Raw genomic sequence first — 13,892 nt, 5'->3', positions numbered from 1 at the left:
TTTACCATACAGCCATGCCGTTTGGAAGGAACAGGTTGCCTTCGGTATGGCCACACTTATCACACATGTACCAAAGTTTCTCTGTCACAGTTCACCTGTCATGCAACCCAGATTGCTGCCTCCTCTCACATCGTCCCCAGCATTTGATAATAACACATATGTAGTGCACAAAGTACACACAGACCATGGTCAGTGCCAAAAGTGTAAAATTGTATTGTAACTATATACAATAAAAAACTATTTACAATTGCCCCCCCAAATCATTCTCCCCCCCAAACATTCCCCCCAAAATCATTCTCCCCCCCCCCAAATCATTCTCCCCTATCCCTCCCTCTCCAAATGCCGCCACAGCAGCTCAATTACCAGCAGCACGAGGCTGCTGTGGTGTCCTGCCGCTCCTCCACAGAGTGCCGCAGTGCTGCCACCTCCTGCAGCAACTGGTTGACTACAGTAACCAGTTGCTGCAGGAGTTGCAGTACTGCGGCACTGTTGTCTGGAGCTGCTGGTGTGGCTGGAGCTGCTGGTGTGGCTGGAGCTGCTGGTGTTGCTGGGGCTGGTGGGTGCTCCTCCCCCTCCAGAGGAGGCATATCTTTCCATGCCTGGGCCGCCTCCTCCTCCTTGGCCTCCTCCTCCTGGGCCTCCTCCTCCTGCCCTGTAAAAGGAACAGGATTGTCTTTGAGATCAGCACATCCAACATGGCTTGCATAGTGCAGGAGATGGCTGGCCTGAGGTGGGGGATGGGGAAAGGTGTGGTGAGCCCTGGGCTATACCCATGGGGTGTGAGATGCATGAGATGACGTGACAGGGAACCCTGGATGCTGGTCTGACACAGTGTACACAGGCAGACCACACTCACTGCTCAGCAGCATGTTTGCATTATGATTTGTGATTATGGTTGGCTAACCATTTTGGGTTTTTGCTTTTTGAGGGGGGGAAGCACATAACTTTAATATGAGGCAATGACATCCATTAAGAGTAGGACCTCAGGCAGGAATACCGTGAAACAGTATCCACCCCAGAAAGGGGGATACAGAAGTGAGGCATGCCATCCAGTGGCGTTCCTAGGGATGCTGATACCCGGGGTGGATCGCCGATGCGCCCCGCCCCCGGATGCAGCGCCCCCCCCCGGCAAAAGGACACCCCCCCGGCGAAAGAACCCCCCGGGTGCACGCCGCTGGGGGGGGGGGGTGCCGCGCGCCTGTCTTCTTCGTTCGTTTCCATGCTCCCTCTGCCCTGTTCCGGGGCAGAGGGAGCACAGAATGAACGTAGCGGACAGGTGCGCGGCACCCCCCCCCAGCGGCGTGCACCCGAGGCGGACCGCACCCACCGCCCCCCCCCCCCCTTGGTACGCCACTAATGTCATCTCATTCATCTCAGAGGAGGTTAGTTGGAAGTTGCAGCCACACTCCCTTGGTACTCTGATCTCATCCCATGGCTTTCAGTATCATCTTTACGCTGATGACTCCCAGATCTACCTCTCCACACCAGAAATCTCAGCCGAAATCCAGGCCAAAGTATCGGCCTGCCTGTCTGACATTGCTGTCTGGATGTCTCAGCGCCATCTGAAACTAAACATGACCAAGATTGAGCTTCTCATCTTTTCCCCTAAACCAACCTCTCCTCCTCCCCCATTCTCTGTTTCTGTGGATAACAATCTCATCCTTCCTGTCTCATCAGTTCGTAACCTTGGGGTCATCTTCGACTCCTCCCTCTCCTTCTCTGCACATATTCAGCAGACTGCTAAAACCTGTAGTATCTTTCTCTATAATATCAGCAAAATTCGCCCTTTCCTTTCTGAGCACACTACCAGAACCCTCATCCACACTCTCATCACCTCTCGCTTAGACTATTGCAACTTGCTTCTCACAGGTCTCCCACTTAGCCATCTCTCTCCTCTCTCCTCTTCAATCTGTTCAAAAGTCTGCTGCACCACTAATATTCCGCCAGTGTCGTTATGCTCATATTAGCCCTCTTCTCAAGTCACTTCACTGGCTTCCTATCCGTTTCCGCATACAGTTCAAACTCCTCTTATTGACTCTGTAGCTCCTCAGTACCTCTCCACTCTCATCTCTCCCTACATTCCTCCCCAGGAACTCCATTCATTGGGTAAATCTCTCTTATCTGCACCCTTCTCCTCCACTGCTAACTCCAGACTCCGTTCCTTTTATCTTGCTGCACCATATGCCTGGAATAGACTTCCTGAGCCGGTACGTCAAGCTCCATCTCTGGCAGTCTTCAAACCTAAGCTAAAAGCCTACCTTTTTGATGCAGCTTTTAACTCCTAACCCTTATTCACTTGTTCAGAACCCTTATTTTATCATCCTCACTTTAATTTTCCCTTATCTCTTGTTTGTCCTGTTTGTCCTAATTAGATTGTAAGCTCTGTCGAGCAGGAACTGTCTCTTCATGTTCAATTGTATAGCGCTGCATACGTCTAGTAGCGCTTCAGAAATGATAAGTAGTAGTAGTAAGTAGTAGTAGTAGCCTTGATCTGGGACAGAGGTGTTATGACTTACTAGTTGCCTATTAGCCACATGGAAACTGATATTGTACAGGACACTTGCATTATTGAATAAATACATTTACAAATGAGAATCTCCTGGACCGGATGGTATTCATCCTAGAGTACTGACAGAACTGAAAAATGAGCTTGCGGAGCTACTGTTAGTGATATGCAACTTATCCTTAAAATCGAGCGTGGTACCGAAAGATTGGAGGGTGGCCAATGGAATGGCAATTTTTTTTAAAAACTTTATTTATTGATTTTAAAGCAATATAATAATTATAAAAACATATAACAGCATATAATATGGAACAATGAAATAAAACAAAAAAAACCCAAAAACATACAGGTCAGTGAGCTGATAAAAACAAAACAGAACAGTATGCGCGACATACTTTAGAGAGCTAATTCCCTTCACAAGATACATAGTTGTCTAGCAGCGACCATGCTCTATGGAAAGAGGAGATGCAACCAAATCTTATGGCAGCCATTTCCTCATATCGCCTATAAGAACACAGCAGATTCCACCATTTGTGATATGATACAAGCTTGCGGAGCTACTGTTGCAATTTATCCTTAAAATCGAGAGTGGTACCGGAAGATTGGAGGGTGGCCATTGTAACGCCCATTTTTAAAAAAGGTTCCAGGGGAGATCTGGGAAATTGTAGACCGGTGATTCTGACATCGGTGCCGGGGAAAATGGTAGAGGCTATTATTAAAAACAAAATTACAGAGCACATCCAAGGACATGGATTACTGAGACAAAGTCAGAACGGCTTTAGTGTGGGGAAATCTTGCATGACCAATTTACTTCAATTCTTTGAAGGAGTAAACAAACATTTATTTATTTATTTATTTGCTGCATTTGTATCCCACATTTTCCCACCTATTTGCAGGCTCAATGTGGCTTACATTATATAGCAATGGCATCACCATTAACAGAGTAAGAGGTTCAGCATATTGTTACAATTAATGTACAAGAATAACAGGTAGGTAAGGTAAATAAAATGATAATACATAACATACAAGTGAGAGTAGGAAAAAATGCAATGTTCAATAATGATAATATGATAAAATAATCAAATCAGAAGGGATCAATATTGGTTGGTTCTGGTATAGATTAGGAAACAAGTCATTAAGGAGGATTGTTTTTCTAAGTCTCTTTGAACAGGTACATCGGAGCAGGTTGATATTGTGTATCTGGATTTTCAAAAGGCGTTTGATAAGGTACCTCATGAAAGGCTACAGAGGAAATTGGAGGGTCATGGGATAGGAGGAAATGTCCTATTGTGGATTAAAAACTGGTTGAAGGATAGGAAACAGAGAGTGAGGTTAAATGGGCAGTATTCACAATGGAGAAAGGTAGTTAGTGGGGTCCCTCAGGGGTCTGTGCTAGGACCGCTGCTTTTTAATATATTTATAAATAATGATTTAGAGATGAGAGTAACTAGCGAGGTAATTAAATTTGCTGATGACACAAAGTTATTCAAAGTCATTAACTCGCGACAGGATTGTGAAGTTCCATTTGTAAAATATTTGAATCTAACATTCCTTTAACTCCTTCGTTAATAATATTAAAATCCTGCTCTCCAGATTTCATCTTCTCTCCATATAATTATAGACTATTTGATATTTTAATTACAATAGCACAGCGTATGATTCTTGCCAATTGGAAATCCTCTTCATTGTTTAATGAACACTTTTGGTGGCAATCTGTTTTAATGTATCACAAACTTGAATTGGCCTCAGCCAATCTTACTGGATCAATAATCAAAACAAATATTTTATGGTCTCCAATTGCTTCCTACTTGGTTTCCAATGCTGTTGAGACTACATAGATGATAATGAATATCTATTCTCGAAATCAAAATTATAATTGTATAATTCTCTGGCACACTTCCATTAATATGTATTAACATATTTTACTATTTTTGTTATTGTTATTTACTATTTACATTTTATTAAAACCAATAAAATATGAAAAAAAGGATTGTGAAAAATTACAGAAGGACCTTACGAGACTGGGAGTCTGGGCGGCTAAATGGCAGATGACGTTTAATGTGAGCAAGTGCAAGGTGATGCATGTGGGAAAAAAGAACCCGAATTATAGCTACATCATACAAGGTTCCACGTTAGGAGTTACGGACCAAGAAAGGGATCTGGGTGTCGTCGTCGATAATACACTGAAACCTTCTGCTCAGTGTGCTGCTGTGGCTAGGAAAGCGAATAGAATGTTGGGTATTATTAGGAAAGGTATGGAAAACAGGTGTGAGGATGTTATAATGCCGTTGTATCGCTCGATGGTGCGACCACACCTTGAGTATTGTGTTCAATTCTGGTCGCCGCATCTCAAGAAAGATATAGTAGAATTGGAAAAGGTGCAGAGAAGGGTGACTAAAATGATAGCGGGGATGGGACGACTTCCCTATGAAGAAAGACTAAGGAGGCTAGGGCTTTTCAGCTTGGAGAAGAGACGGCTGAAGGGAGACATGATAGAGGTATATAAAATAATGAGTGGAGTGGAACAGGTGGATGTGAAGCGTCTGTTCACGCTTTCCAAAAATACTAAGACTAGGGGGCATGCGATAAAACTACAGTGTAGTAAATTTAAAACAAATTGGAGAAAATGTTTCTTCACCCAACGTATAATTAAACTCTGGAATTCATTGCCGGAGAACATGGTGAAGGTGGTTAGCTTGGCAGAGTTTAAAAAGGGGTTAGATGGTTTCCTAAAGGACAAGTCCATAAACCACTACTAAACGGACTTGGGAAAAATCCACAATTCCAGGAATAACATGTATAGAATGTTTGTACATTTGGGAAGCTTGCCAGGTGCCCTTGGCCTGGATTGGCCACTGTCGTGGACAGGATGCTGGGCTCGATGGACCCTTGGTTTTTTCCCAGTGTGGCATTACTTATGTACTTATGTAATACCCTACCTCTTCTTTACTTCCTCTTTTTTCGGTGAAGGACCACTTATGCTTTTCTCCAGTCCTCCAGGACCACTCCTGACTCTAAAGTAGCATTGAAAAGTTCATCCAGAAGAGCCACTAGAACTTCCCTAAGTTCCTTTGGTACCATCAGATGTATGTCATCCAGCCTCATCACTTTGTCCACCTTTAGTTTAGCCAGCTCCTCACGAACACAGTCTTTTGAAAATCATTCAGGGACTACCACCCCTTCATTCCTATTTCTGTTTGTCTTCTGTGCTCCCGGTCCTGCAGCTATGAACACAGAACAGAAATATTTGTTAAGCAATTCCGTCTTATCTTTATCAGTTTTTTAAAAATTACATTTGTACCCCGTGCTTTCCCACTCATGGCAGGCTCAATGCGGCTTACATATTATACACAAGTACTTGGGGTAATGGAGGGTTAAGTGACTTGCTCAGAGTCACAAGGAGCTACCTGTGCTTGCAGTGGGAATCAAACCCAGTTCCACAGGACCAAAGTCCACCACTCTAACCACTAGGCCACTCCTCCACTTCTACATATTCCTCCCCCCTTCACCTTTGAGACTCATAATGCCACTATCTCTTACATATCTAAAAAGTGTCTTGTCCTCACATTTTACTGTATTGGCTATTTTTCTTCCATTTGCGTCTTTGCTTTCCTGAGTATTGTACCATCTTCCCTTAGCTTTTCCAGATATTGTTGTCTGTCTTCCTCTTTCTGCAATTTCTTGTAGTTTATAAAGGCTAGCCTCTTTTTCCTTACCTTTTCAGCTACTACTTTTGAGAACCAAAGAGGCTTATTTTCGAAAGAGAAAAACGCCCAAATTCCGACCTAAATCGGGAGATGGACATCTTTCTCTTGTGGGTGCCCAAATCGGTATAATCGAAAGCTGATTTTGGGCGTTTCCAACTGCACTCCGTCGCGGGAACGCAAAAAGTTGACGGGGGCGTGTCGGAGGCGTGGTGAAGGCGGGACTGAGGCGTGGTTATCGGCTGAGCAGAGATGTGCTTGCTCGGCCGATAATGGAAAAAAGAAGGGCGTTTTCAGAGAGAATTTAGGTCACTTTTGTTGGACCTGTTTTTTTCACGAACAGGTCCCAAAAAAGTGCCCTAAATGACCAGATGACCACCGGAGGGAACCGGGGATGACCTCCCCTGACTTCCCCAGTGGTCAGTAACCCCCTCCCACCAAAAAAAACCAAATGTTAAACACTTTTTTCCCAACTTGTAAGCCAGCCTCAAATGTCATCCCCAGCTCCATGACAGCAGTATGCAGGTCCCCGAAGTAATTTTAGTTTAGTTAGTGCTGTGCGGGACCCATGCAGAGAGGAAAAATCGGAAGAAAAAAAAAAAAAACAAGCAAGTGCAGTCAGGGACGTCTAAATTACCAGGATAGTAAAAGGGGGAATCGAACCAGCAACCTTCTGATTACAAGCTCACTGCTCTAGGCAGTGAACCACATTATTCAGGTGCTTAGATATCCTTCCCTTTCCATTAAGTCCCTCCAAGTTTCTGTCAGCCAATCACCGCTGTTTAGCTGACACAGATATCAGCTAAATGAGCTGTGATTGGCTGACAGAAACTTGGAGGGACTTAATGGAAAGGGAAAGACATCTAATCAGTGGTGCACTGGCTAGAGCACTGAGCTTGTAATCAAAAGGTTGCTGATTCAATTCCCCCTTTTACTATCTTTTAATTTGGACGTCCCTGACTGCACTTGCTTGCTTGTTTTTTTTTTTTTCTTCCGATTTTTCCTCTCTGCATGGGTCCCGCGCAGCACCAACTAAAGTAAAATTGCTCTGGGGACCTGCATACTACTGTCATGGAGCTAGGTATGATATTTGAGGCTGGCATAGAGGCATCTCAGGGGGACCAGTGCACTACGAATGCTGGCCCCTCTCATGACCAAATGCCTTGGATTTGGTCGTTTTTGAGCTGGGATGCTTCGGTTTCGATTATCGCTAAAAAACAAAAACGCCCAGCTCAAAAAACGCCCTAATCCAATGTATTTTCGAAAAAAAAGATGGACGTCCATTTTTTTCGAAAATACAGTTCGGCCCGCCCCTTCACGGACCCGTTCTCGGAGATGGACGTTTTTACAAATGGGCGTTCGCGTTCGATTATGCCCCTCAAAGTGGCCTGCTTTTCCTCTTACTTTAATGTACTTTCCTTATAAAAAGGTTTGTTGCCCTTACAATAGCTCCTTTCAGTTTTGCCCACTGCTTTTCAAATTCTTCCAGATGTTCCCATGCAGACAACAATTCCTTGATGTAATCCCCCATCTGAACAAAGTTAGTTTTTTTGAAGTCTAGAACCTTCACTTCTGAATGAACTCTCTCCACACCTATCTTAATATTAAACCACACCATCCAGTGATCACTGAATGCCAGATGATTACCTACTATAACATCAGAAACACTCTCCCCATTAGTAAGCACTAAAACCAGTATGGCTCCATCCCACTTCGGTTCTATTACCAACTGCTGGAATAGTTCCCCCTGCAGAGAATCCAGGATCTCCCTGCTTCTAACAGACCCTTGCAATAGGGATATCCCAATCAACATCTAGCATATTAAAATCATCTATTAGTAGTACTTCCCCTTTCCTTCAATTAAATCTTTGTTCATTTCTTCTGTCTTTGAAGGAGGCCTATTTATCACACCAATGTAAATAAATTTGCCATGCCTTCTTTCCAGATTGACCCACAGTGCCTATTCTTTATCCTGTAGGTCCTGCAATTGTGTGGCTTTAATATTATCTTCCTATCCTGTCTTTCCTGACCAGATCACAGCCTGGTATAACTATATTCCAGTTATGGTTCTCTGTTAACCATGTCTCCATGATCTCCATTAAATCCAAATCAATCTCTTCCATTACAGTCTCAAGATCTAAAACCTTTTTCCCATACTTTGGGCAATAGCATATATTGCTTTCCAGATGTTACTCCTTTTTCCCATTTGTGTAGAGGTATTTAATACTTCATTTACCTGAGGACGTGTACTTACCTGGGGACGTGTGATCACCTTGTTCCAACAATTCTAGTTTAAAGCCCTTTTCAGTAGGTTAGCCAGTCTGCTGCTGAAGACACTTCTTCCCTTCTTTGATAGACGGACACTATCTCTACTCAGTAGGCCTTGGAAAAGCATCCCATGGTCCAGGACACCAAAATGCTCTTGATGACGCCATCTGTGCAGCAACATATTCATCTCCAGGATGTGAGCTTCTTTGCCTTGGCCTTTACCCTCAACAGGGAGGATTGACGAGAACACCACCTGAACATCTCTCTCTCAGAGCCATGAAGTCACTTTTGATACATTTGGAGGAGTACCTATCAAAATCATTTGTGCCAACATGAATAAGCAGCATTGGATAATAGTCATTTGGTTTGATGAATCTTGGCAAAATCTCTGTAACATCTTCAAGTTTTGCCCCTGGCAGACAGCACACCTTCCAGGACATCATGTCTGGTCTGCAGATTGGTGCCTCTGTACCCCTCAGAAGAGAATCACCAACCACCACTACCTTTCACTCTTAGTGGTCACTGGTCCAGTAACTTTGGGGATTTTGACCTCTGATTCCTTCTCTCTCTAGGATGCTCTCTCCTCCTCCACTTCCAAGACAGCATATCGGTTCTTCAGTTCAAGGGCAGGTGGAGTCATGGTATCAATCCTATGTCTCGTGATCTGAGTCCAGTAGTCCTGTTTCAGCACAGCTTCTTCTTTCCCACAGCTGGAAATGCTTCATGAAGCATTTCATTGATGTATTTCTCATTTTTCATTGATGCTTCTCAAGCTTGCCACCTCCTCTCTCAGATGTTAGAGGGTGGTGGTTAATGGAATTCACTCAGAGGAAGAAAAGGTGAGTAGTGGAGTCCCTCAAGGATTGGTGCTGGGGCTGATTCTGTTCAATATATTTGTGGGTGACATTGCCAAAGGCTTAGAAGGTAAGGTTTGCATTTTTGCAGATGATACCATGATTTGTAACAGAGTGACACCCCGGAGGGAGTGGAAAACATGAAAAAGGATCTGAAAAAGTTAGAAAAATGGTCTGTTTGGCAATTAAAATTCAATGCAAAAAAGTGCAGAGTGATGCACTAAGGGAGTAGAAATCCAAGGGAGCCATATGTGCTAGGAGGTGAGAGGCTAATATGCAGAGACAGGGAGAGGGAATAGGTAAAATAGGCAATTGCAATGCCACACACTATATAGCTAATAACTTAGAGAGGGAGAACATCAGTCATAGAAATTTATAGGTCAACGGACCTCTCATAGCACACAGCTGTCCCAAGTCCATAATCTCACAAATATGTATCAATCATCTGTTTCTCCTACCTCCATTCTACCTTTAATGTTTTATCAAAATGTATTTATTTTAAAAGAATCCAAAAATTTATGGCCCAGATATTGAGACAGCGGAAGTTAGACTAACTCCCACTGTCACTGGTGAACCCAGAAATCCAATGCCAGGGCCTTACCTAGCCACCAGCATTGAATTTCGGGGGGAGGGGGCGATGCAAACATAGCCAGTTAAGCTGATATTCATCAGCTAACCGGCTAGCTTCCAGCTGCCAAAGATTGACCTGTTATTTATGTGGGTCTATCTGGTTGCTAAACTTAACCGGTCAGGCTAGCTGCTGCCTGGGATATAAAGCAGGAGATAGCCAGCCTCCTGCTGAATAATCGATAGATAGCTGGCTTGAGGGTGTTTAATCGGCCAGGTGCCATTCCTGGCCGGTTAAATACTTTTGAATATTGGGTGGTATGTGTTGCAAAATGTATATCACAAAGTATCACAAAACAACAAAGCAGCTACAGCACTGCATGTCTTCTCACGAGCTAAGTAGCTGTCAAGAAAAGAAATTTCCCCCCATTCAGGGCATTTAAAAAATTTATTTATGAAATTTTACATAACTTGAAAGCCATAACCACTTTGCACAGAAATATTGCCATTGAAATTTAAGGAAAAGAATCAATAACAAAAAAATCAATACAGGCTAACAGTCAACAAAGAAAAGAAAAAGGAGGAGTCAATCAAATTAAGAGAAGCTACATTCAAGAAAAATAATCAAAAGAAGAGCAGGCAGATATAGCTCTTCTAAATCTCATAGCCTGAATATGTCTCTAAATGGGTTGTTTAGTCACTTTTTTAGAGGCAATACATTTTTGTAGCTGAATGGGATTAAAAAAGTGATAAGTAACATAATTCAATACAATGATTCAATATAATAACACATTTACAAGGAAAGCACAGCTGAAATTTAGCCCTCAGAGCCACTGCCCCTCCTGTCTTAAATCTAAAAATTATTTCCTGTGCTGTGTCCATCAAGAGACATCAGGAAAAATCCTGATTCTGTCTCCCATAAAAGATACTTATCACGACTGTGGTTGTGACTGCACTTTCAGTCTCACCTTGTCTTCCGGTGGTCAGCTTCGGAGGTGGCTCCAGTCTGTTCTTTTCCTTTGCATTATTGTCCCTGCTGCCACTTCCTGTGTGTTCCAAGCCTCTTTCCTGTAGTGCTTTCACTTCCTGTATGTTCCAAGCCTCCCTCTGCTGTTCAGTGTGTTTCCTGCCTCTGTCCTATAGTTGTGACACCATCGGTGGTGACATCATCAGTGAGGGCCTTTATAAGGAAGCTGAGGACATTCATTCTGGGCCCTTGCAATGCCAAAGGTCTCCAGGTTTGTCGGTGTGCTTGTTAGCACTTCTGCCCTGGTTCCCAGTTGGTGTGCTTGTATAGCACTTCTGTCCTGTTTCCTAGTTAGTGTGCCTGTGTGGCACTTCAGCTTTAGTTCTTCTATTTGTCTCTGGGCTTGGGTTAGTCCTTCTGCCTTAGTTCTTCAGCTTGTCTGTGTGCTTGGGTTAGCATTTCTGCTTGTGTTCTGTTTGTCTGTGTGCAAGGCTTAGCACTTCAGTCTTAGTTCTTCAGCTTGTCTGTGTGTTGGTGTTAGCACTTCTGTCTTAGTTTGCCTATTTGTTCTCTTGTGTGTTTGTGTGGCCCCAGCCTTGAGTTCTGCCTAGTCTGTCTCACCTTGAACTCTACCTAGTTTGTCCAGCCTTGAGCTCTGCCTAGTCTGCCTTGCCTAGAGCTTGTCCCAGTCCCTAGTCCTGCCTGCCTACAGCTTCAGCTCCAGTCCTGTTTTCCAGTCCTGCCTGCCTACAGCTTCAGCTCCAGTCCTGTTTTTCCAGTCCTGCCTGCCTACAGCTTCAGCTCCAGTCCTGTTGTTCCAGTCCTGCTTGTTTCAGTCCTGCCTGCCTACAGCTTCAGCTCCAGTCCACTTATCAATTCCAGTTCACCTGCAGTTGAGCTTGAGAGTGTGTCAAAGGTCCAGAATAGCAATCCAGGGGTTTGGGAGGCACATTCATCCTCATGCTCAAAGATACACAGCTTATGCAAACAGCATGTAAACATCAACTTTGATCCAGTCCTTTTGGTGTTCCTTTGTAATGGAAGGATTTTAAAGATTGCTTTTCAACTCTGTCTGAGTGACCAACAGTGCACTCTGGGCCTGTGTTTTTGATTAAAAGTAATTCTGTTTGTGTGAAAATTATTTGGAATGTGGAAGAAGATAAGAAATGGCTCTAATTAATTTGGTATGTGCGGGGGGGGGGGGGGGTGGAGCATGTTTCAAGTTCAGGCTAGCCACCTGGACAGAGAAACATGTGACCACATTCCTGAAACAGGTGGGAAATCAGGAGACGAAAGGCAAATTTTGGTTCCAAACAAGGCAACTTTATTGCTAGCAAGTGAACAGCACCGAGTAGCCTCGGGACACTGTGTGTCATAAATCATCTGACGCTTACATTTATACTTCCCTACTGGGCCTGCGCATTTGGCCCCTTACACGTCACAACTGTCATGCGCAGTAAACATTTGTAGTTCTTACAGTACAAAATTGTAGTCCCAGTACGTACACACGTCATAACACTAAAATGATACTGACAAGAAAAACGAAACTTAGCAGCTTATTCTTCACACACACACAATGCTCCTTTCTAGCACAGGAGATAAGGTTCGGCTCAGGAATGCAGGGGGGTGTCAGCACCCTCCAAGGTCGTCTATTCAGATGGCGTTGCTACAGGCAAGCTGGTCTTGTATAGGCCTTGCTAACTACTGTTACAAGCTATATGTCTAATAGCCCTGCATTCTGTGTTTTCATTAGTAAACAGTAACTTCTTTCATTAGTAAACAGTAAAACTGGATAAGGCACAAATGTCCAGTGCAGTAATAAGGTGTGGCCAAACAGCCAAAAGCAGAGGTAGAGTGCATAAGTAAAAGTCCATCAGTAGGCACAAAACATGAGGTTGTCCTGTTGCTCAGTAGTATTCAGGTAGTACCGGCGTTCCACTCCTTCATTCCCCCCTTTTGATACTTGAACATCCATTCTGGTGGAGAGTATCACCTCCATGAACCCTGAAAAGGAAAGAAAGGACAAGGACAGTTAGCGAGGGAGGCAACAAGCGAGCCCTAAGCCCTTGCGCAGCCGTTGGTTGCTTCGCCGGGGTTGAGACGGAGGGCCCCTAGTGGAATCCCCCCCCCTTTGTATCCGGTCTTATGCTGACACAAGGGTAATGGCCCCTTAAGTGACTCAGGAGGTGGTGCACGTCAGCCACAAGGTGCTTCATCGTCAGCTTCATCAGACTGGGGAATGGGGGAGTACATCTGGAGAGCCATAAGTTGGGCAGCAGCACGGCGGTCAGCGATGCTTTCCATGGTGGAGCGGAGACACCTGAAAACTAAGGGAAGAGACAAAGGTATTATTAGGCAAGACAGCAAGAACAGGCCACCCATGACGAGGAGGCCTTGCAGGCTCCCGGAGGTTGGGAGCCAGCTGGTGAGGGAGGAAGTCCAATCCCACGCACTGTTCCAGGTCTGGACGGGGACGTGGGCTAGTTTGACCATCCGGTCAGTTATCTCCCTGATGACATGGCTCTGGTCATCAATCTGTAAGCAGCAATTACTGAGGTTAAACTTGCCACACACCCCGCCCTCCTGGGCTAAGAGGTAGTCAAGAGCCAAGCGATTTTGGTAGACGGCGGTAATGAGCTTAGTGTTCTGTCGAGCTAGGATATTGAGGGCCAGGGCAGAATCGTTAGTAAGGATTTCGAGTACGGCCTGTAGGCGAATAATGCGATTCAGCATGTAGATAGGGGTGCGGTACCCGTATGTACCATCTTCAGCCCATGTGGCCGGTCCATAGTAGTGAATGATACGTTCAGGCGGCCACTCGTTGTCCTTCCAGTCTCCAATCTGTACTTTGGGCTTGATGATTGGGAAAGACCGTTTTCGTCGGGTAGGTTTATCAGGCCCCTTTTCCACGTATAGGGGGATTCCCAAAGTTTCGCCGACTTGTATGGGCAGAAGGAAAAAACTAGGTCGGACCGTGCCCAAGAGGCAGGTACCGTACCAGCGGGTCGGGAGTTGTTCATAGGCCCTGC

Source organism: Microcaecilia unicolor, chromosome 7, assembly GCF_901765095.1.
Source record: "Microcaecilia unicolor chromosome 7, aMicUni1.1, whole genome shotgun sequence".
Taxonomy (NCBI): Eukaryota; Metazoa; Chordata; class Amphibia; order Gymnophiona; family Siphonopidae; genus Microcaecilia; species Microcaecilia unicolor.
This window is presented reverse-complemented; position numbering follows the sequence as displayed.